This window comes from Lissotriton helveticus, chromosome 6 (assembly GCF_964261635.1).
Source record: "Lissotriton helveticus chromosome 6, aLisHel1.1, whole genome shotgun sequence".
Classification (NCBI taxonomy): Eukaryota; Metazoa; Chordata; class Amphibia; order Caudata; family Salamandridae; genus Lissotriton; species Lissotriton helveticus.
Genome location: NC_136067.1, coordinates 1,931,051,384 through 1,931,077,056, shown reverse-complemented (window position 1 = coordinate 1,931,077,056; position 25,673 = coordinate 1,931,051,384). Strand labels below are relative to the sequence as shown.

Sequence of the window (25,673 nt, the reverse complement as noted above, 5' to 3'; positions counted from 1 at the left end):
GTGGGCTTGCCTTTGCCAAGGTTTGTTGCTCCAATCTTGGATCCAGCATCGCCGACAGCAGACACCATCGTGGGACAGCTCGCACCTCCAGCCTGGACGCCGACAACGCCTCCTGGTCCGTGTGACTGCAGAGTCCAGCGTCGCCCACTCACCTGATCGTGGTGACTTCACCCGGGGCCATCCTGGTGCCCACACAATCACTGGCTAGTGATTGAGAAATAAGTCCCCTCTGCTTTCAGGTCATCTCCTTCACTGATCGAGCCTCGGATCACACCGAACATCTTCACTGGTCGCCTGCCAGCAACATCTTCTTTCAGGCTCCATAGACTACAACGAGGATTCCCGACGTCATTTGAACCCTATGCAGCCGCAGCCCCTGGGCTAGGTAACTCGAGCATTTCGGTGCTCCAGCACAGGTTCACTATCCTAGTGTCCAGATCCTTTTTCGTTTTTAGTCTACCTAGTCGGATTCGTCCGGAAACAGTAACTTTAGAAACTGCTAGCATCCATAGACTTTGTCCCGCATCCCGCGTAAGAGTTCCCACTCTGCACCCGGGTACCCTAGGCCTCCTGCTCCTAACCTGAGGGTTCAGTAAGGTAGTCCTAGCGGTCCTGAAGCCTCTGGATCGTGTTACTTACCTGCTAGTATTTCACATTCCACTTTTAGAGTATATGGTTTGTCGTGCCCCTCGGGCATTTGTGTAAATTGTGTAACTTGCAGTATTTTCGTAAGAGTTTTGTATTGTGCTTAGCTCCCTGACTCATTAAGAGTTCAGGGTAGTCTTGTTATAAATAAATATCCTTTATTTTTATAACAACTTGTGTGGTGTCCTTTCACTTGGTGTTCAAGGGGTATATGTGATGGTAAAACAGCTGGCTTAACACGCCCTCTAGAGTTTAGCCTAAAGACTGCTCTTGTCCACGCTACTAGGATAGCTGGTCTAATAAGGTTGACTTACAACCAATCATCAATAAGGGTTGTTTGGGATGATACAGAGTGATCACTAGAATAGTGAGCACTATATATCAAGCCAACTTCCCACAGTGTCGAAAAGGCCGTCTTCTCCTGTGCTGAGTTTGTCGGAGGAATTTGCCAATTTCCTTTTGTTAAATGAATCGTGGACATGACTCTAGCCTCCCCCAGTCTCTCGATCAGTTCGTCCACTCGGGGCATAGGGTAATTATCAAATTTGGAGTGGGCGTTCACTTGTCTGAAGTCTATGCAAAATCGAATGCTGCCATCCAGTTTGGGCACTAACACAATGGGAGAGCGCCAATTACTCTTAGAGGGTTCAATTATACCTGCCTGGAGCATCTTCTTTATTTCTCGTTCTACTGCCTCTCTTCTGGCCTCTGGTATTTGATAGGGTTTGACATTAACCACCTTCCCGGGTTGAGTGACAATATCATGAGCTACCAAGGATGTCCTTCCAGGACTACCTGAACTGAGTCCCGGATACTGTTCTAGAAGTTGCTCTAACTGTTATTGTTGTTCTAGCGATAGTTTAGATCCCATTAAGGGTTGTTCTCCTTTGTCACTACCCTCGAGACCCTGGGGTATGTCTAGGGTTTTGTGAATGGTTACATGATTGATCGTTTGGACTACTCTCTGATCCTGGGGCATAGTACTGGGATCTTCCCATTTCTTAAGCAGATTGATGTGATAAGTCTGCCCAATTTTATTAGTGTGAGAGACTGTGACCTGATAAGAAACAGGGGTCACTTTTTGAGTCACCGTATATGGTCCTTGCCACGTGGCCAACAGTTTCTTGTCAGAGGAGGGCAGAAGGATTAAAACTTTGTCCCCAACCGTCAATTCTCTCATGTGACTAATACGGTCATAATGCTCTTTCTGGCTAGTTTGAGCTTTGTCCATGGTCTGGTGGAGAGTGTCCCATAGTGTGGCTAGCGCCTCCTTTACAGTCTGCATATACCCCAGGAGTGGCTCCCCCTCATCTTCCTCTTCTGTCCATTGCTCGGTGGCCATGTCTAACAGAGTGCATGGGTTCCTTCTGAACAGAAGCACAAAAGGGCAGAATCCCGTAGATTTCTGCTCATGTGTGCAAATTGCAAACAGAACTAGAGCCAGCTTTCAGTCCCAATCCTTTCCTGTCCCTCCTATCAGTTTCTTTAGGATAGTTTTATTGTACCTCTCCACCAGACCATCTGTCTGGGAGTGATACATGGCCGTCCAAATTTGGTTTACTCCTAAAAGTTTACATACTTCTTTCATAAGCTTAGCCATAAAAGGAGTCCCCTGGTCTGTCAGGAGCTCCAAAGGAAAACCTACTCTGGAGTAAAAAGACACCATTGTTTGGGTGACTGCTCCTGTGGTCATACTAGGAAGGGGTATCGCTTCGGGGTACCGTGTAGCGTAGTCTACTAGAACTAATATATATTGATGTCCTCGGGCTGAGGGAAGTAATGGTCCTACAAGGTCCATCCCTACATGTTAAAATGAAACATCAATAATCGGCAAGGGTTGTAATGGTACCTTTCTGTCTTTGGAGGGATTGACTAACTGACATTTGGGACAAGCAGCACAGAGCTTGGCAGTTTCTTGATAGATCCCTGGCCAATAGAACCTTTCTAGTAGGTACTTCAATGTCAGTTCCTGCCCATAGTGACCGCCTCCCGCTTATTTATGGGCTAACTGTAAGGCTTGTTCCCTGAAAGCCATCGGTACTAGTAACTGTTCCACTTGACCACTCACTTGCTCTGTATAACAGTCCCTTTTGTATGAAAAAAATAGGGTCCTACCTTCTCAGGGTCGACTTCCTGTACTTGATTCCATGCATTCGTAAGGGTGCTGTCATCTTTCTGGGCTGCGCGAAAACTCCAAGCTGGAGTATTTCCATTTTCTGAAGAAGAGAGTAGACATGAGGCAATAGATTGGCAAGCATACGTGTATCTCTCTTTTTCTCTTCTTTTCTCATTTCTGGACTTCTTTTCTCTATCTCCAGGACTGGTTATTTCTCACTGGAAAAGGGTGCCTCTTGTAACCATTCAACTTCCGCATCTTGTTTAGAAACCTCTGTCAGATACTCATGAAAATGGGGTAAGTCTAAACCTAATAGAATGTTTTCGGGAAGTGTTGGAACAACTCCCACCTTCCTTACTTGAGGATACCCATCTATTTCATGCAATACCTCTGCTAAGGGATAGGTTTTAACGTCTTCATGTACACAGGAAACTAGGACTGTCTCCCCTTTGCATATAGAGTTTAATGGGACTAGTTCCTGAGCTACCACGGTGTGATGGCAACCTGTATCGAGTAGAGCCTCAATAGGTCGCCCGTTGAGTCTAATTGCCTTCTTGTACCTCTTTCTTCGGACTCCGGTTACCAGTACCCTACCTCGGGACCAACCCACCTCCATTGGTTCTGAGCTGTCAGTGTTTAAAGGACAATTACGCGATATGTGCCCCCACTCTGCACATCTAAAACACTGGGGTCCCATTTGAGCTGGTGGGCCACTTTTTGGGAATGGTTTAAGAGCTGGTCTAGGAGTAGAAAAAAGTTGTTTCTCCCCACTCTCTGTTGGGGTTCTTGTGACAGGTTTAGGAAAAATAATAGGGTTTCTCCCGATTGGAGCTTTGAAGTCAGGAGATCTATAATATGCACAGGCTAATTCAATAGCAGATTGAGTAGTAAGTCCGGGATGCTGTTTTAACCAGGCCCTTGTGTTGCTAGGTAAAGCCTCCAGATATTGCTCTAAGAAAATTTGTTCAGTAACCTCTTCCATGGAGGAAGAATGAGGCTGAAGCCAGCGATTTCCCAAGTCTCGAACCCGGTAAAAGAAAGCTCAGGGTTATCTCCCGTGACCCATTTTGCTTTCCGAAAGCGGGTCCTGTAGTACTCATGGTCACATTCCAGTCTTTCTAAAATGGCTTTCTTTATGTCGTGATAGGGAGTTACTCCTGCTGGATTGGCAGCTTGGTATGCAGCCTGTAGCTCCCCAGATAGCAATGGAGCTATATTTTGACCCCATCTCTCAGGAGGCCAAGTAGCGTTGGTAGTCACCCTTCTGGATCTTCACCTTCCTGAAACTTTTGCAACACACTGCCGGGAATATTAGGATGTACTCTGGTACTAGAGATAGCATCTGTGAGTCTCAAAATGGCCGTATCTTGTACTTTCTGATTGCTAGTTAAGAGAACAGCCTGTTCTTTCATGGCAGCATGGAAGGATTCCCTTTCTTTTTGAGCATTCTGATTCTGTTGCTCCAAAACCAATTGCACATGTCTCTGTCCTTCTGCTATTTGAGTTATCATGTCCTGCACTGTTACGGGTTGCGTCATCTTGTTTCAGTTGATAATATCCCACTTCTGACACCACTGTGATGGTTTTCACCCCTTTCTCCCTTAGGATGGCCCCTGAACCTACAGTCTGGCCTTCGAATATGACACGTGGTACTTGGGAATATTGCAATGTCGTAGTTTTATTCAATAACAATAGTCTGACAGTGTAAGTGCACCACAACACAATGGAGGAACAACACAGTCATGAAGTACAGTCATTGAGTGTAAGGCCTTCTTCTTCAAGCTTTTTCCTCCAGTACTTCAACCAGGGCAGGCGCTCCCCAAAAGGAAAACAGAAAAAAAGACACTACTGTCACTGTCTAGTCTATACTTATAACTCTATATTGTGCTCCCAATCACCATCATTCTTAGGGCACCGAACTTAGTGAGGAACAATAGAGAACAACTGGAGGGCTGGGAAAGTGAAGGGTTCGGTGCAGAGGACTCCATTCAATCTCTTGTCAGTGCTCTTACTTGTGCCACAGTATGTAATGTAAATGTAAATGGTTCTTATATAGCGACTTATCACCGCAAGGTCTCAAGGCGCTTGCTTTGGGAACCCGTCCTGGCTTTTCCCTGTGAGATAACCCGTACTGGGCATCCCCAAGGTGAAAGCCAGGCATCCCGCCGCGGGGGGGGGGGGCGTAGTGGAGATTAAGCAAGCTATTGCCCAGAGTTGCAGAGTGTGAACCCGTGATTCGAGTAGGCACCGAAGCGAGAATTATCGAGTCCGTGGACATTTGGGCTCAAGACCCTGCCGCGTCGGGAATTGAACCCTGGTTCTCGGGTCTGACCTCTGCTTCAGGGTCTGCCTCCTCTAACCAGTAAGCCACTCTTCTCCACAGTCCCAAGAAGCCCTTCCCCGCCAACCACCTCCTCCACCCTTCCCTCCAAGACACTTGCCTGAAGCTATGGTCCCACTGGACCGTAGCGTTGGGTATCTTAGTGTCCTGTTTCCTCGGGGGACTACCGGATACTAGCGCGGTGTGTGTTGGGGACTTCTCCCTCTTCTGCTCCACTCCGACGTAGTCCGATCTCCCGCTGGGCTCCTTCTGTCCTCGGGTGTCTCCCGTCATCAGGGCCTCCGCTTCCCCCTTCTTTGTCCTTTTGCACTGTTCTCAGTCCTCTACCGCGCAATCAGCTAATCGCCCGCAGCCGCTCCAACCTCCACTCTCCTCTTCCTCCCGCGACGTCGTGCCTCCAGCGTTGCGGGCCGCTAGACTGCTCACTTCCATTTCGGATGGCGTCCATCCGGGCACCATCTTGGATACCTCGTTTGTTCCGCTCTCGGCCCAGCCCCTATTACAGAAAGCAAGCACCAAACTGCGTGACACTCCAGGTGTGGGACAACATGGAGAGAAATATTGCCTTTCAGTGTGAAATGGTATAGTCCAAAGCTCTGTTTTTAATATAAAATCAGGGCCTTTGGTGGCCATATCACTGAAAATATAAGATTTGAAAAAAATATTATTGTCTATTGGTGCTCGTGGAAGACCATTTCTATGGACTGGAATCTAGAGAATGCTAAAGTGATTCTGGCATTTTACTGACCTCTCCTGGTTGTTTTCTATCAAGAAAGTTAAATAGAGGCAGTTGCCAAAAAAATAAAAAGAAGAAATTCCCAAGCAGAAAGCAATTCTGATACTTTACTGACCTCTATTGGTCGTTTTCTATCAAGACAGTTAAATTGAGGCAGTTGAACAGAAAAAAAGTCCCTAAGTGGAAGCAGACCAGTCGTAGGGCTGATCTCCAGAGCCCACAAAGTACATACACGTATAAGTATATACTAAAGTATATAAAAGAGGTCTCAAATGGTCGACCCAAAAAGGGGGAAGCCTGAGATTCATATTAGAAAACTTTGTTCGTAAGTTAGTATAATATATATGCAAAAAACAAGATTTATATTATAATGCACATCAAGTGAGCTCTTGTTAATAATAATAATTGGCAATAATAAACTGAGAAAAGGATAATATTATAAGTGTTTTCAAGGTGCCTGACGAATAGAACTAATTTACCAGCAAATGGGCCTTTAATTGAATTCATACCAAATGGCATCAGTTCACATTATGTAGGCAAATAAGTGGTATTAATTGGCTATGTAATTAGTTAGCATCATAGGAAACAGAAGTCGATATATGTTAATATTAGTGTTTAGATTTATATAATTGGTTAATGAAAGGGTGAGCTCCTGTACCTGTTACACCATATGGCCCACCACTGATGGCAAGTTTTTGCATTGAGGGAATTAACGTGCATTCTACTTATATTGCTCAATTTGCACAAGCCAAATTGCCTTTGAATAATAACTTCTGAGTTTTACATTCAGCTGTTGACTTGTATGTGGAAGTAAAACTGATATGCAAATTTCATCAATAAATAACCTCTTAAGGTGTGCACGCGTTCCAGAATACAAGAGTCTTGAGACATTTCCAGGCTTCTTCAACTCATGAACTGATGCATGTCCAAAAGAAGTTGGGGCTCTTAATTAGACATGGATGTTCGCAGACATAGTCCACACTGACAGACGCATTTGCCCCCTTGAGATGGCGGGTCCAAGGTGAAAAGCGAGGTGAAGGATTCAAGACCTTTGCGCCAAAGTATCCTGTGACAGGCCTGTTCATAGGTCCCTTCACTACGGACTGCCTCATAATCAGTTTAAACCACCACCTTTATAGAAAGTTTGTTCAATCCTTGCTCTTCAAAAAGCATTGCCATGCCTCACACCTAGGTACATCTGACCTGGCTTTTGGAGCTATGCAAGATGACTCGCTTGTTCACCCAATCAAACATGATTGACTCCCTGGTAAGAGGTTTTTCGGTGTCTGGTGGCCTCAAACCAAGCTAGACTCACCATGCATGGAACCAGCTGTCTATAGAACGAAACAATAACCAATTGGAAGGAGTTTAATAATCCGTGCAATGTTGTACCTCTTTCCTGGTAGGAATGGAATACGAATAATTTTATGACGAAGACCAAACTTCTAGCATTATCTGTTGTTCCTGAGGTGATAGATATTTTGTCACAGCGATGAGCTGTAACTGCAGAGTTTCTTACAATGCTTCACTTCACAATGTCTGTATTGTATTGAAATTGTAATTGCATTTATATAGCACTCACTACCCTCGACGAGGCGTTGAATCGCTTTTTCGACGAGTAGCACGCTACTCCGGAACCCAAAAAGGATTAGTGTTGAATTAGTATAGTGAGATATGAAAGTGATTTAAGTGGTGGATAGGTTAGTCAATTATTTGGATTCAGAAGAATAGCGGAAGAAAAGAAAAGGGAAAAAAGGTTTGTATTTATTTTTATTTAAAAGTTGTATATAGCGCTGGCTAGACCCGGAGGTATCAGAGCGCTGTACATGAGGAAGAACATTGTTTCAGAACATAGTTACACAGTTACATCAGTTGCTGGAGCATAGTTACATGACTCACAAAAGCATAGCATAGGCATAAGGATAAACAAAGCAGGCAGGGGGAGAGAAATTCAGGGGAGAGAGGAAAGGAATAGGGGAGGTAGACAAAGAATGAAGGAGCGAAGAGGTGGGGAGGGGTTAGGAGACACAGCGTGGAGATGAGGAAGTAACAGTGTCTGACGTCCAGCTGGGTAGGTGATGGCTCCCAGCGGTAAAGGGATCATTCCCAGTCCTCTGTTATGTGTGATTCCCTTATCGCGGTGGACTCTCTCAGCGGTGTCTCTGAGACTCAAGGGCATAAATGCTGGATCCATCCCCAACAAGGGAAGTAGGAGTGCTTTGTTGAAGGGCACACTTATGGAGGCCATTTTAGGGACAGTCAGGCTGGTAGAGAAAGACCCTCACTGTAGAAGGGGAAATGCGAGTTGGGTCATTGGTTCAGTAGCCTGGGAGACTACTGCCCCTATGCAGCCAATGTTGATGGTAGTAGGTGACAATCAGTAAATTAATGTGTTGGGTGCTATTTTGATATACACTATAGAAGCTAAAGAGCCGATTGGGGGATATGGTCGAGGTCTGGTCGAGGTCCAATTTTTGTCCAAGAGTAATAGCTCATCGAAGAAAAGGAGCACTGTGGGGTCAGGCAAGAGATAGAGTGCGAGATGCAAAGGGTTACCCATCAGGTATGGTAATTATGGCCTGAATGAAGAATTAATTTGGTTGGTCCCTTTTATCCGCTCTCAGCCTAATTATGTTTTTTAAATTTTAATTAAGGCGTGTGGCATATGCCGGTCTGGATAACACCTGGTATGGGGTGTTGAGGTACTTTTTTTTGGGCGAGTAGCACGCTACTCCGGAAATCCATAATGGATTAGTGGTAAGGAGTGAGAAGGATAGTGGAGGGATAGAAGAGAGAAAAAAAGGTTTGCATTTAGATAGCGCTTGATACCCCTGATTGGGAGTTGAATCGCTTTTTTGGCGAGTAGCGCGCTACTCTGGAACCCATAAAGTATTAGTGTTGAAAATTAGTATAGTGAAATATGAAGGTAATTTGAGTGGGGGGTATGTTTTTCAGTTATTTGGATAGAGAAGGGTAGTGGAGGGATAGAAGAGAGAAAAGGGTTTGGATTTATATGTGCATGCTACCTCTAATGAGGGGTTGAAACGCTTTTTTGACGAGTAGCATGCTACTCTGGAACCCATAAAGGATTAGTTGTGAATTAGTATAGTGAAATATGAAATTTGAGAAGTAAACATGTCTGTTATTTTGATTGAAAAGGATAGTGGGGGGATAGGAGAGTGAAGGATGTAGACTTTTTTTGGTGGGGGGGGGAGGTCCTAGCAGTAGGAAGAGGCTTTGGGATGAGTAAAAAGGGATGTGGTGGGGAAGAGTCAGAGGTAAGAGTTTAGAAAGGCTTGTTTTGAAGAATCTGTGCAGTAAAAGGGGTGTCAAATGATGCAAGGAGGGGTAGAGTATGGGAGAGTCTAGAAAGGGTCATTTTGGGGATCATAGTAGTGGTATGGGGTTTGGGATAAATAAGAGAGTGGATGTCGAGGATATATTGATAGAGGTATAGGGTGAGAAATAGGGTAGTGCATTGGAATGAGTAGTAGAAATACGTTTTAATGAGTCAGAAAGAAGGGGTAGAAAATGTATTGAGAGAAGTATAGGGTGAGAAATAGGACGGTGCATTGGATATCCTGAAATGGAAGAAGGTGATAAATATATAGATCCATAAGTACATGGAAAGTATCTAGATGCATAAAGGAGGTAGGTAAATGTACAGTAAAGATATTGATAGAGGTATAGGATGAGAAATAGGGTAGTGCATTGGATATGCTTGTTTTGGAGAAAAGTAATAAATATATAGATCCAAGAACATTGGAAGGTATATAGATGCATAAAGGAAGTAAAAAGATGCATAGGCTAAACTCTGGTTTTCAAATATTATTGTACTTTAAAAATGTATTTGTATTTATTTGTTAACAACATAAATATTCTACATGTTTATACAAAGCAATACACAAAGATAGGTACATATCTATAGTAAAATAAATGCTTATATACATATGGATATGCTGTAAATTTCTGTTTGCGTATGTGCTTATGTGGGGAAGAGCCAATTCTTGAGTAGTTTACTTAAGATAATGTGTTTGTCCGTGGATCTTATGTTTGGGGGTAAAGAGTTCCATAGTTTGGCTGCTTGAACATAGAAGGATGTACCACCCATAATTTTGTTTGTATCTTGGGATTTTGAGGTGAGGTGCCACTTTAGAGTGGAGGTTCCCTTGTTGAATGTGTTTTGTGATTTTATTCCTGATGAAGAGCTGTCCCATTCCAAGTATTGCTTTGTGGATGATACAAAGCAGCTGTAACGTGGATCTTCTGGAAACTGGTAACCAATGCAGGGCTTTCAAGGCAGGTGGGATGTGGTCTTGCGGTTTGAATATGCAAGAGTAGTCTGGCAGCCGAGTTCTGAATCTGTTGTAGTCTTTTCATGGTTGTTAAAGGTGATCCATGATAAAGGCTTTTGGCGTAATTGAGTTTGGACAGAACAAGGGAGATGGTAGCTTGTACCTTGTGTGGAAATCCCAAATGGGGGAAAATTTGTTGCAGCATTTTTGTAGTGACAAAGCTTGATCTTGCAAGTTTGTCCACTTGGGCATTCATCAATAGCTAGGAGTCCATGGTCATTCCGAGGTTTCTTACTTCCTTCGATACTTTAGGCAGTGATCCCAGTTCATCAGGCCAGGTGGCAAGTGGCTTTTAATGTTTCCAAGCGCCACACGTGAGTATTTTAATTTTGGAAGCATTCAATTTGAGATGGCTCCAAGTTCTCCACTGATCCATGTAGACATTTAACTTGTGTAGATTACTTCAGGAAGGCTCAGCAGCAACTTAAAGCGTTTTTCTTTTTTGACAGAGCGTAGAATCGCCTACCGACAGGAAAAGCAGGGGCAGAGACAATCAAGATCATGCCCTTATTAACGAGGTGCCCAGAGAGGACAGCAGCTATGTGCTATCTTTGGTAATCTCCAATATTTTACATTCTGTGGTTCATATTTCCTTTGTTTGTTTAGTTCTATGAGAGCTAGATGTATGAAGCTTTTTTGAGTTCGTTAACAGTCCGATTCGCAGAATCGAGCTGTTTGCAATGTCAGAAAGACTTTTCCACATGTACTGAGCCCACATTGTGATTCGGTAATCTGTTACCAAATCGCAATTTGGGTTTGCAAATCGGTATTTGGAAGGAGCGTGTTTAGGGCGTCCCTTTCAAATACCGATTCGCATTGGTATGTATGAATGTTTTGGGACCAAAATGCGGTTGCAAAACATTTGCACTTTACCATCATCCAACTCAATGTTGGTTGTGACCCCTTTGCAAATGGGAAGGGGCCCCTATACAACCCCTTTCCCTTTGAGAATGGTTGAAAAAATATTTATAAAGAGTAGGCAGTGGTCCAACGGACCAGTGCCTGATCATAAAAAAATGAAACTTTAACGTTCAATTATTTTTCTTTTTAAACCCATCCTGTGTTTAAAATACAAATATTGATTTATTTAAAAGCAGTCACACACATTGTGGTCTGCTGACCCTAGCAGGCCACCGTCTCTGTGAAGGCAGCGAATCGTAGTGGGTCGCAAATTGTGACCTACCTCATTTAATATTCATGAGTTAGTTTTATTTGTGTTCTAAAACAAATTGCTGTTTAGGGAGTAGGGGCTAAATAACCCTTTTTTGCAATAATAATTGCAATTACCAAATAGCAATTCGCAAAAAGTTGCAATTTAGTAATCGCTATTACTATTGTTCGTGGATCTTGACCTTATTTCCTAATAGATTTCTGAACCTTAATCCTTAGTGATGTTTACAAAAATATAATTGTATTGGAATATGATTCGATCGATTTGTAGGTCATTATTTAAAGTCCTAAAGCGCTCTCAGAAAACAAAAACTTTCATACCTTTTTCAACTGGGGATCACATATTAATTACTGACTTCACATATTATTAGCTGTTTAAGTTAGAAAGCAATAAAACAATTTCTGCCCTCCCCAAAATCTACATGTATCATTACGACGCCATCCTGGAGCATCTATTTTTATACCAACACTTGTCAACCACATTGGATAGACCTGAGTTTTTATGTTTCATCAACCAATACTTAATACAAATGAAATTGACTGGGTTTAGTAATAAGTGTTTTATATACATCAAATCCTATATTGCAAGAAAACTCAAATTCAGTGGTTGGATTTGAACCCTGCAGAACTGTTTATAATTACCGGAGTCACCTTTTGAGCCACAATCTCGTTTCTCTTAAACTTATATCAGGACCTCGTATACTATTATCTTCAGACTCACAGATGTCAGTATCACAGCTTATTATAGATTTACAAGTACATTAGCTATGCCAATTGGGTGTAAGCTAATCTAACATGTTTTAAGGAGAGAGCACAAGTACTTTAGCACTGGTTAGCACTGGTAAAGTGGGCAGAGTCCTACGTCCAGCAAAAATGAAATCAGTAACAACAGGAGGCCTGGAGGCAAAAAGTTAGGGGGGAATCCACATCAAGATTGCATTCCTTCTTAGATTTCATTCCTTCATATGAGATAAGAGATCCAATATGTATCCTGAAATGATCATTACTGATAGTAATTTCCATGGGGGGTTCATATACTATTCTTTCATTCTCTTGGTAGCATAAATAATAGTAAACTGATGTTACTTTCTTATATATTCATTCAGATAAATCTGTCTATTCAGGGTTGGTAAGCGACTTTAAAACCAACCGATGAAAGAAAGAATACCTCGCCCTTTAAATCTTATTTTCAGTGATAAAACGGTTTCTCAAAGTCAATGGCTAGATTTGAACCTGGCATGTCTCTTTCCAGTTAATCAAGTCATATCTTTGATGCCAGAGTCAGCTAGCCTACGGTAATAAATGCAAAACCAACTATAATATAACATCTACTAACTTAATTAAACTGCTGCTGGCATTTAGCCTTCTTGGCTAGCTAAAAGGATGTTGTTTTTGATGTCTTAGCCATTATATTTCATAAACAGCAATGTTGTAATGAACAGTCCTAACACCCCTTCTTGATGATGTTCTTGCTGCCACAAATGAGGGATAGTTTTCAGTACTCATATTTTGTACTGAACTTTGAATTACTGCTAGGTTACAAAAGGACACACTAAAACAGTTGTATTCATTGTTAATAAGAAGAAAGCAAAAGGTTGGACTGCTCACCCAAGCAACAGTGGAATGCGGTGTCTCTTGGAGATCTCATTTGCTCTTTAACATCTTTGTTAGGGCAATCTTTAGGTTGTTTTGAGCCAGGGGCCTCCACTTTCATGAATCCTCCATTGACAAACAAATTTAGCTGCCTTCAAGATGATTCTCAAGAGGTAAAGGAAGGGCTGGGAGCAGTGATTGCTTCCACGAGGCTCTGAAATCGAATTCCTGTTGCTAGGCTCTTGACAGCTTCCACAACTTACAGAAGGCATCCCCCCCCACCCCCATCGCCCCCACTGCCCCCACCCACCCCACCCCCACACTCAAACATAGCTCAACATTTTCTGGTCACTTGGGACTCGGAAATCAGCTTTGATGCACACCCACCCACGATAGTCCAGCCTGCATTCCACTGTTCGGCTTAGATGGCAACATATTCAAATGGTTCTCCACATTCCTTCAAAACAGGTCACAGCAAATCAAGCTCAGCCACTTTCTCTCTAAACCTCAACCTGTCTCACACGGCGTCCCTCAAGGATCCATCCTCTCCCCAACCCTATTCAATCTGTTCATGGAACCACTCACCCTCATCCTCAAACAAGCTAATATCAATTACCACCTCTATGCCGATGACACCCAATTATATTACAAGATCAAATCCCACAAAGACATTCTCCACCTCAATGAGACCTTGACCAGAATTTAAAACTGGTTCCATCGGAACCATCTCAAACTGAACCCGAATAAAACTGAAATCATCCTTTTCTCCCCCCAAAAACAACCCCCCTTCCCATTCAACTCTGGATAAATGACATCAAAGCTCTTAACTGCACACTCTCCACCTCTAATTCTGTCAAATCCCTAGGCATCAGTATCGACCAGAATCTAAATCTCATCCCCCACATTAAAAATGCATCCAAAAGTGCGCTTTTCACCCTTCTCCACCTCAAGAAACTTAAACCATTTATTCCAGCAGACGATTTCAAACTTGTCGTCCAATCGCTTGTCCTTTCCAGGATTGACTATGGCAACGCCACTTTGGATGGCACCCCTAAAATCCATCTTTCACCGATGAAATCTGTCCTCAATCTAGCTGCGAGACTCATCTCTGATTGTAAAAAATTTGATCACATCTTCCCCGTCCTCAAAAATCTCAATTGGCTCCCAATAGAAGCAAGATCCACCTACAAGATTGCCTGCATCACTTACAAAGCTCTTCACCAAAACACCCCTTCTTACCTTACAACCAAACTACACAAAGCAGGTTGCTCCAGGTCCCTGAGGAGCACAAACTCCCTTGTCTTGATCCCACCCAGACTCAAATGTCAAAAGACCCAATCCCGTGCGTTCTCTGGTAACGCTCCTACAATTTGGAACTCTCTCCCTAAGGATCTTCGCTGCAACCCCTCTTACCCTCTCTTCAAAAAGGAACTCAAAGTATTTCTTCTCAACAAGTATTGCGGTATCTAATGTTACTGACTCTGACCATGTTCACTCCTTTCTCTTCCCTTGTCCACTCCTCTTCCCACCCCCTCTCAATCCCTTCATTCTCTCACTCCCCCTCTTTTCACCCCCCTCTCTCTCCTAACTTTTAATATTCATTTTCCACTTAATTTTATCTCTCTGTTTCTTGCCCCCTTAGCCCTGTTGAATGTATTATCATACTGTAACTCTTTTTCGCTTAATTGTTAATTTTATCTCATTATGTTCACCATCCTTGTAAAGCGCTTTGATACTCTTGGGTCCAGTAGCGCTATATAAAACCTTTGAAAATAAAAATAAATAAATAAACTGTCTTTGACACTGAAACAGGCATTACTTGATGTCAACAAGGCCAAGTGATGAACTCAAAACTAGCCTACACCGACCAAGCAGTTAGTCTAAAAATAAAAGTGCTGAAGGTGGAAGTGAAATGTGCTCCTTCAGATCTCAACTATCGTATTTTAGTTACTAGGCCACTTCTCGCAACTAAAGTCAAACTCCTAAAAGTGATATTTGCCGTGGAGCGAGTTACTCTATGACCATGGCTATATCCGAGTAATTAATCTATGATTAAAAAAAGTCCTACAGTTTACCGCCTGATTTCCAGGGTAAAGTTAGTTTTGTCCATTCTTTTTCTGCCAATGACTTAAGTGACCTCCCCACCCATCATGTTATTAGATTAAGCAAAATTTCTTCTTTTTGACAAAGGTCAAATGAATTCAGTCACAAATCATCGAACTATTGAGAATGTAGCCAGATTGCAAAAAGAGAGAAATCTGAAATTTTTCCTTGCAGCATTAATTTTTGATTACACTTCTGACTCAGATTTTTAAAACTACTAGGAGGCGTAAATTGACTACACGTGACATTTTAACGAGGTATGTAGTAACACATGCACAAAACGTGTAAAAATCTATATTTGCACGTTAATTTTCTAATTTTCATAGTTTTGTGAAGTGTTAAACACCTCCTGGGCGTCGGAGGCCTATAGAATGTATATGTGCACATTGCTTCCCTCCTCAATACAGGTACTGTAGTGAGCAAGCTTCTGTGCAAAGCTGGCTGCCACCTGGCTTCCTGAGTACGGAAGCAACCGTATCTGTGTAATGCAGATATTCCTTACCATGAGCATCATATGTCTCAAAGCATCACACCAAGCATACCTGTAGGGCAGAGTCCAGCTTGTGCAAACCTGTCCTACACGTTCTAATTGGCTGGCAAGGTAATGATTGACATTTCACACTGTGTGTAAGTTACTCTAAGAGGATGCCCTCAAAGAATGCCAGTCTCACGGGTGACAGCAGGCGCGCAACGCTCATTGGACAGAAAGGGCTTTAGTCCCGCCCTACGTTGTGTTCCATAGCCGTGCTGACGCTGCGTGGGCGTCGGTCCCAGGGAAAGCCTGGGCGAGGAATGGCTGGAGAAGAGAGCGCCAGCATAAACATGTCTTTTATCCGCTTCTCAGCTTATCTTGCTGCTGCAGTGTCCTCAAAGGAGGCAAATGGGGGTCACCGGTGATTCGCGACGACTAGGACAAAACCCCACAGTTGAGGTTCTAATTGTGCAAGGCAGTGTGCTTCACTGTTCACCATTAATTTAAAGGGAGACAATGCTGGACAATTAACGCTGATATGTGAGATGGCATATGCACTTCAAAGGCAATCTCTGCCATCTTCCACTGCTTTCAAGCAAACAAGGCAAACGATCTTTATTTGCAACTGTGTTAATATATTACTTACTGCTCGTGTGAGATAATAAGCACTAAATAATGCTAAAAAGGGAAGAAAGAGTTTTTTAAACATTTTTTCTGATATAGTGATCACCTGCAGTGCAGACTTTTCTTCCAATAGCATCTTTCATGGGGGTGGGGTGGGAGTAATGGGGGGGGGGTCGTTTTGGTTCTAAAGAGGCCAAGTACTGGCTAAAAATATAGGAACATGCAAAATGATGTTGGTAAAATATGTATGAAGTGGGTGAAGTGGGTGAATAGCAAAGATGGTCAGTGGGTAGCAATCCAAATCCTGTGGGTAAAATAATCCTGGCTGACAGTCATTTTTTTATTGTGCAGTTTTATATACAGCAAACCAGGCCCAAAGGCATCCGGTTGCTTTACATGAGCACCAGATTATTTTACACCAAAACAGATGTATTTTTTTTAGGCAAAATGAGATTAGGTGGTTTGCCCGGGATCACAGGATGTTGAGTTGATGCTGGGATTCAAATCTTGTTGCCCAGTACCAAAGTCGCCAGCTCAGGCTGTTAGGCCACATCCCATCAGTTATTATTTGCATGACTGGTGGCTGGTGGTCTTTGAAAGTGGCGGGGTATAATAACACCCAGAAGTTCACCCCATTTTTTTCAAAATTTGCCTTCACTCATATTCACTTAATCTCACATTTAGACCCAGATGAACAAATATTCTGTGCTGAGCTTTTGTGACAACAGTGATACAAACCTGAGCAATCTTTTTTTCATTATTAACTTCTCAGCGCAAAACCGTGTTGAACTGGAAAGTTGCCTGAAAGTAATGTATTTTTCTTAATGTGAAAGTGATGCAAAGTAGTGCAAAGCACTGTTTTGAGATACTCTGCACCAGGAGGGCATTCCATGGGTGGTACATTGACGTTCCCATGCAACAACCAATGGTTTTTTATGCATAACCCTATCTACTAGCAATAGTAGACTGTGTTTGCACCAAAGAATAAATGCCACTTGAAAACAGGCGTTAAAAAGGAGAAATGCTTTTATTTTTTTCCTAACTTTTCCCATTTTGCGTGTGTAATGCACTGTACAGCACACATCCGAACTAGGAAAAGTTTTAAAGTTAGTCAAAGCATAGTATTTTGTACTGGAAGGGCACCCTTCCAGTACAAAACCTATGTTAGACTCACACAGACACCTGCGCACTATGGTGCAAAGGTTTGTGTGTGGCGCTCTGCAGCCCAATTTTGCACCAGTGCTAGAAAGGGAGCAGGATAGTGCTATATCTTTGTAGATATGGCGCTTTTCTGCTCTCTACCTCTCACATGACACTGCGCTTCATTGGAAAGTTTTGATCATCTGGGGCTTAATCTCTTTCCCTCACTTACTCTAACTCACATTCTCATTCTCACTCATACTCTCTCCCACTTATTGTTACTCACACACAAACATACTAATACTCACTGTTTCTCACCATTCTCACTTACTAACACAATTACACACACCAACTAACTTGGGGCCCTGTTGCATCTGCATCTGCGGCACCATTGATAGCTACACAGACGACTCACTTCCACTTCCTCTCACAACCTCCAATCAATCACTCGTTATAACACACTCCTACTCCTTCACTTACTCCCTCATACTCACTTTCACCTATTCATACACCCTCCCAAACTCCGACTCTCACTGTCACTCTCATTGACACTCTCAAACACACACACACACTTTCACTCAATCTCATTCATGTTCAGCCACTCTCTTGGCACTGGAAGCAGCAAGCCACGATTGCCAAAGAGGAGCTAGAGCAAGCAGCAAACACGAAGACCCACTTCAATACCTTTCCCAGCTTCTTGATAGAACTGGAAGCACAGACCTAAAAGAAGCTACGATAGTGCTGGGGATCCCGCCCCTGCTGCACTTTGTGGCTTTTCATTGGCTTCAGGGATGCACTGATGTGCACACTGACAGCCCAATTGTAGCAGATATACTGTGCTGCTTGAGGCATCCACACTAGTCTGCTAAATACAATGAATTGTACCTGTGTGAGGGGATTGTAGTTGAACTACGCCCCTCACATGTGCAATCCAGACATCCATGTACAGAGTGTTTTATTCTGAAACAACACTCTGTAGCTGGATCGTGCCTCAGACCCCTTCGGTCATCAGGAGCCTAGAGAAGAGACGGGGTGGCCTGACCGGGCACTGGCAGTGTTCATGAAAACACAAAACTCGTATTAAATTAAGAAATGCACCGGGGCCTCGCAGAAGGTGGGGCTACACCCAGAAGTCCCTGATAAGGAGCTGCTGCTGATTGGCATCAAGGTGGTGGCTTCACAATGATGTCATGTCACACAGTTACTCTTACCGGTTATATGCATGCAGCAGTGAAGTGCAGCACGTACTGTGCTCGTCTGCCTCAAACTTGCTCTTTTGCTCAGTTTGGTAGGGCTGTTTTGGTGCTGTTAATGCACAAAAAGCAGTGGTATAAAACCCATGTATTTTTAGGGAAGCATGTAAAATATTTCACAGTTATGTGTGAAATACAGATTTTGTCGACATAATGGTAGTTCCTAAACCACTGTGCAGAAGTTTTACATTGCTACTAGGATTATGCGGCTTGGAGGACCAAGTTTATCTTTATATTATGCAGCAAAAAATATATATTATGTGGCACTTTGTCTGGTGGCATTATTTTCATGTTTGACCTAAAAACTGCAATGTGGCAAATTCAGTAAATCCATAATTATACTGTAAAGTCTTCAGCCACAGATTCACATAAATCTCCTGATCTGCCCATTTGAAGTACTGGGTTTTTCAGAACCGGTACTGATCCGGTAACCCAGCGGTGTCAGGGTACACCCTAAGACTTCGGATTCTTCCTGATTAGACCACAGAAACTCAGAGTCTTCTGGGTGAAGTCAAAGATCGAATGTATTGGCTGCGACCAAGTAACAGGTATCCTAGAAGTACAACACGGTGTATATTCTCAGGAGACTGCTCAATCTTACAAAGCCAGTCTTCTCTTTTTATACAAAATATTATGCTTCAGGCAAACATTCTTAGGTTTACAGTTGACCATTCACATATTTTCACTACAAAGAAAAAGCAGAGTCATGATGACAAGCCCACATTTCAGTTCGTCCAGCCCACAACAAATTACCCGGCAAGGCCCAACATTTTCATCAGATATCGGTGGACCCCCAATAAAAACGGGCACCTCCTCCTCGTAAAGCATGTATAAGGTGTGTGCAAGATTAGGCGTGGTTTGTGTGTGATGAAAGGTTTATGGCATGTTGTGCCTTGATGCTATCTCGTTCGGCCACTGGGAGAGGAACTGACCGAACAGGTTTGGCCTTGGGCAGTGGAGTCAGCTTGCCCAGGTCAAAGAGAAGTCAAAGAAGGTGTACGTGTCCTTCAGGAACAGTGTTTGGCCTTAGTTCATTGGCCTATGTGAGGGCAACTCACAAAATGGCTGCCGTACACAAAATGGAACCCAAGGGTTCAGGACGAAAACTACGATTTCAAGGTGAAATCGTCACTTGAATATGACGAAAATGCTTGTACATGGTGTACTAGTCATTCTCGGGCTTCTGATACAAAAATTGTCATGATACGATTATGTTTATAACACGGGTCCAGAATATTTTAAGTACTACAAACCCTCCTTTTGCCCTTACATAGGCAATAACCTATACTCATGCTAATCTGAGTCCAGGTCTATATTCCTAAAGTCATTGAGATGTTGCTGTAGCATCATCCTATTACTTAGCTCGTCCCTTGATACAGGTTTCCTTACACATGATGTAGCACATAGGCCACATATTGCAGGAGCACACTGCACGCACAGACAGAACAGGAAAAGAATGGCTAAAATCATCCCAATGACCATAAGAATTTTCCATCCCCAGGCGGATATCAGTTCTCAGAACCATCCCATAAATGACCAATCTCCTTTATCCACATGAATAGATTCGGAAATCTTATGCAGTTTGGAGATGGCCTGGTACACTGTTGGAGCGTTATCTGGAATGAAGACACAGCAACTCGCTTGGATCAATTTACATACCCCACCTCGGTCTGCAAGTATGACGTCTAACGCGACCCTGTTCTGAAGGGTCATAAGACGATCCGACTGGAGCTCAGCAGTCAAGTTACTAAGGGCACCGGCAGTTTCAACTACGGTGGATTCAACCACCCTTGTCAATTGCCTAATGTTCCTGCTATTAACCATGGGTCCCCAGAACGGCAGAAAACCCCTCACGAAGTCTCCAAATTCATGTTCTCCAGTGTCCTCTTTACTGAAGATACCTCTAACTGTCTTTGTCTTATGGTAATCTGCCGCAGCTGTGTAGGTGGGAGGCAGCAGGAACGAAACAAAACATGTGCCCGAAAAGTCAGGGGGCAACCATGTATAGGCTCTATCATGGCAGATGAAATAGGTACCCTTAGCTGCTAGGAACGAAGGGGAAGTCTGAGACGCAAAAACATACGTCTCAGTACAGATACTTTTCCCTAACTGAGCTCTGGGATTCTTGCCAGTACCTTGCAGACATAGGTGACCGTGATGGGGTACAATCCAGATCGGGGAAGATCTCTTAGCTTGCTGTTTCTCACTCAGAGTAACTCCATATCCGGTCACGTTCCATCCTATGTATACTAGTGTCTCATCTCTCGGGATAGTCTCATAGGAAATATCTTCCTTAATCATGTCTACTATACCCTTAACTAGAGCACTATTCTTAGGAGTGTCTGTCACAGAACATAGGGGGTAGGTCTCATGTGCGTAAATGAACATTGTTCTGTATGCCCACACAGAACCATTGTGGCTGAAAGGCAGGACCAGATAAGGGATACCTTTATCCGTTGTGTGAGGCATAAGACCACACACCCAACAGTTAGTCATGTTCACTACCAGTTGGTGTTGGTGCAAAAGCTGAACAAAGGAGTTATTAATAAACTCTAGTCCCCTAGCGGATTCATGTTCGGGGAGAGGTTGAAAAGAATGTGAGGAAACAGTAGAAGGAGGAGGTATAGACGGTGTAGTGGGTGCAAATGTCACTTGAAAAGAGAAGAAAACATATCCTATTAAAAATATCATTACACTGAATAACATGAAAATGCACAATATCAAAAAGCTTTTCTTGGTCATCATTTTACATATTCTGCTTTTAAAGTTCATTTCCTTGGCAGGTCTCTCCATCTCGAAAAAACTCCATCCTCTCTAATATGCTGCTCGCGATGGTTGGGTGTTCTATGCTAAGGAATGCTTCTGTCAGTCCAGGGCAACTCCCTTAGACCAACCAGAACTGTCGACCTAACTTCTTCAGCTGCACCCCAAAGACTTTGGGCAACCGCGACCCTACAGCGGAACCCGGATGGTGGTTCGAAAAACAAAAATAAAAAAGTTTCTCAGATGGGAGAGCTGCACTTTCAAAAATAGCAAAGAAAAGGAATATCTTTATTTGTCCATAGTTCTGGGCCTCAGATTATATCGTTGTTTTCCCGGTATTGTCTGGTCCCGGAAAAGGAGTTCAGGTTCTGTGGTGTCCAATCGAATTGACGGTGGCACAGCTGCTTGCAAGAGATTGTCACTTTCTTTCTCAGAAATTGTTCCTTTTATACGTGCATCACTGAAAGGTGAAAAACGAGGCACAGTTTCAGTCTCTGAGTCAGCGACACCCTCCTGGACCCACCGGTCGTACGGCAGAGGCAAAGGCACCCTCTTGCAATGTACGCCGTGGATCCAGTGCTTCTTCCCTTCCACTCGGACGGCTGATCTCGTTGAGAGAAGAACTAGGTACGGGCCGGTCCACCGGGGATGGTCATACTTTGTTCGCTGAAAATTTTTCACCAGCACCCAGGATCCCGGATCGATTTGGTGTCCTGGAGCTTCAGAGACCTGAGGCAGAGTATCGTGAACCTGTTGGTGTAAAACACGCAATTTAGCCGTCAATTCGTACAAATAGTCAAGCAAAACAGGGTGTTCGATCTCACTGAATTTTTTCGGCCTTGGCACTCCCCATATGTTGGCCGGGCGACCGAACACGATTTCATGAGGACTAAGTCCCACTCGTGAATGCACAGTCATTCTCGTTGATAGGAGTGCCAAAGGCAAAGCGTCAGGCCATTTAAGACCAGAGGTTGCTTGAATCTTGGCCAATTTTAGTTTTAATGTGCCATTGTAGCACTCTACTAGTCCAGCTGATTGGGGGTGATTTGCAGCATGGAATTTCTGTTGGATGCCTAGCCCTTCACATACTTTCTTCATCACTCGACCCACAAATTCACTCCCATTGTCACTCCAGACCATTCTCGGCATTCCAAATCTAGGGAAGAACTCTTTCACGAGGGCTTTAGCTGTAGATAGGGCAGTGTTGTCTTTTAGGGGGTACGCTTCTATCCATCTTGAAAAGGCACAAACAACAACGAGTACGTATTTCAGATTGTTGCACCTCTCCATGTGGATGAAATCTAGCTGCAAAACCTCGAACGGATACGTTGGAGGCGCAAAATGACCAGCTGGAGTTGGGGTTCCCCTACCAGGATTGTATTTCAGACACACCATGCAATTCTTGACCACATTCTCTGCACACTTAGGAATTCCAGCATTTTTCCATACTGGAGCCAACAACTTACAAATCCCTTTCACGCTGATGTGAGCCATTCCATGGGCCATTGTAACCACTGCAAGCACATATGCATCGGGTAACAACCATCTCTGATGCTCTGACAATTCAACCCAACAACCATTTGCATCCAATTTACCCGTACTTTCTCTCCACACACTTAACTCTTTCTCTGTAGCTTAAGCTTGAATAGACTTCACACTCTACATTTCACAATCGCAACTTGCAAGGGCAAAGTAAGTGATTCAAGAAGCTCATTCACCAACTGACCATGCTGAATCTTAGCTCCATGCAAAGTCAGGAACCCACGTTCTTTCCACAATCGTCCAAAACTGTGAGCCACACCAAATGCATACTGGCTGTCGGTATATATGGTCACTTTCATTCCTTTCGACAACACACACGCTCGTGTAAGTGCAATCAACTCTGCTGCTTGAGCTGAATTATGTGGGATACGTGCAGCTTCAACAATCGTATGCAAAGTCGTGACAGCATATTCTGCAGTCGTATCTCCATTCGGAAGCTTGAAGCATGAACCATCCACCCATAATGTACCATCACACTTTACAAGAGGAGTATCTTGGAGGTCTATTCTCCCTTTCGTTTCTTCTTCTGTTCTGAGAAAACAATCATGCTTTTCAGAAGCATCTAGCTCTGCTACAATTGGCAACAACATAGCTGGATTAAGCGTGTTGCATCTTTTTATGTGTACATGACTCGCTAACAGTGTCAACTCGTAACCTGACAATCGAGCACTAGTTAAATGCTGTGTCTTGGTCCTGTTTAACAATGTGTCCACTGCATGTGGATCCATTACAATCAATGTATTATTCATCACTAAACCAGCAGACTGTCGAATAGAAACAGCTGCTGCTGCTGTGGCTCTTAAACAACTTGGCAATGCTTTAGCTACCGGGTCCAAAGTCGACGAAAAATACGCACATGGACGCTGCTTGTCTCCGAACAACTGTGTCAACACTGACAATGCACAACCTTCTTTCTCATGGACATACAATGTAAAGGGCTTACTGTAGTCGGGGGTACCCAACACAGGAGCCGAACATAATGCATCACGCAATTCGGAAAAAAAATTCTGACACTCTTCAGACCATGGGACGGGATTCGGTGTATCTTTACAAGTTAATGCCACCAAAGGTTTGGCCAGCAAGGAAAAATGTAGTATCCATTGCCTGCAATATGATGTAATGCCTAGGAAAGCACGTACTTCTCTCTGTGTTCTTGGCACACTCAACTTCGCTATTGCCTGAATTCTTTCTGGGGTCAGTTTCCTTCCCTCCTTCGATAAGAGATGACCTAAGTAGGTCACTTCTTGTCGGCAATATTGCAATTTTGAGAGAGACACTTTGTGATGCAAATCACACAAATGACGCAACAATGACAACGTGGCTTCTTTACAGATTTCCTCAGTATCTGCAGCGACAAGTAAATCGTCGACATACTGGACAAGGGTAGCACCATCAGGTAACACAATCATATCAAGCTGTGTTTTTAAGGCTTGACTATATATCGATGGACTTTCACAGTAGCCCAGGGGAGCGCGTTTAAAGCGGAAGCTTCGACCTCCTAAACTGAAGCCGAAAATATCCCTACTCTCCTCGGCAATCGGGATGCTGAAGAAAGCATTCTTCAAGTCAATCACCGAAAACCATGTCGTGGAAGCTGGAATCATAGTCAATAGGGCAGTGATATCAGGAACAACTGGAAATTGTGGCACAACTATTTTATTGACCTCTCTAAGATCAATCACGAATCTGTAAACAGGTGGCTGGGAAGGATCAGTACGCTTCAAGACAGGCAGAACAGGACTATTGCAAACGTTGCCTCTTGTCTCTTCAATTACATCTTTTTCAATCAAATCATAAATGATCGCTAGCAACGCTTTCTCACCTTCACTAGAGATTTTGTATTGTGGAATACGTGGCATTTTAACATTGGCTTTCAATGTTACAACATATGGCGGTATTTCCAAAAGACCTACATCTTTAGGACCAGTAGCCCAAAGGATATTAGGGAGAGATGACAATTCTGTTGGAAGTTTGTCCTTTGACAAATACATTGAAGAAATCACTTTCTTACCCAGTGTAAGTTGTACTCCTGAAGGAGAACGATATAACGTCGCATACAATCTTTTCAACAAGTCCAATCCCAACAAGTTTTCACCACAACCTGTTGTCAGAATAAGGGGTGCTTCAAATTCACAAGGTCCAACAGAAAGGGACATAGGACTAGATACTGGGTTTCTAACCGGGGCGCCAGAAAAACCTACTGAAACATTCGTTTCGCCAGACAAAGGTACGCCAGGGAGTTTAGAGTGCATAACAGAACTCTTTGTAGCACCAGTATCCAACAGAAAAGGCTCTGACACACCTGATGTAATCACCTCAACATAAGGTCCACTCTGATCTACTGGAACTGAAACAACTCCCTCTCTTTGTCTACGGCTGTCCTAGCAATCATTACCTTCCATGTGCTCATCTTCTGCATAGTAGTCATCAGCATAGTACTGAGCTGTCCTACCGGACGCGTTATTCTGCTGATCAAACCTGGTCATTGAATTTTGAGGTGGAAAGGAACGCGCGTTCTGGGGGAAATTTCCACGTCCTCTACCTCTAGGTGCTTGTGAAATACCTTGACCTCTTGCGCTGGAAACACCATTCATGCGCTGTAATAAAGCAGGACAACTACTTTTAAAATGACCCTCCTCTTTACAATATGCACACTGATTAGGGCCTACAGGAAAATGTTTTTGAGGATATTCGGTACTTTGCGTGTCTCTCTGAAACTGCTGAGGCTGCTGATAGTTACTCTGACCACCACGAGGCGGGTACGCCTGCTGTAAAAGGATCTTTGTTTTTAACTCTTTCGTTTTCTTGTCTGCTCTATCT

The 25,673-nt window shown here is 43.4% G+C and overlaps 1 pseudogene; it reads right to left on the bottom strand.

Annotated features, from left to right (window-relative positions):
* Positions 1-19,841: 19,841 nt before the first annotated feature.
* On the bottom strand, positions 19,842-21,320 carry LOC144761964 (endogenous retrovirus group PABLB member 1 Env polyprotein-like; annotated as a pseudogene).
* Positions 21,321-25,673: the final 4,353 nt, after the last annotated feature.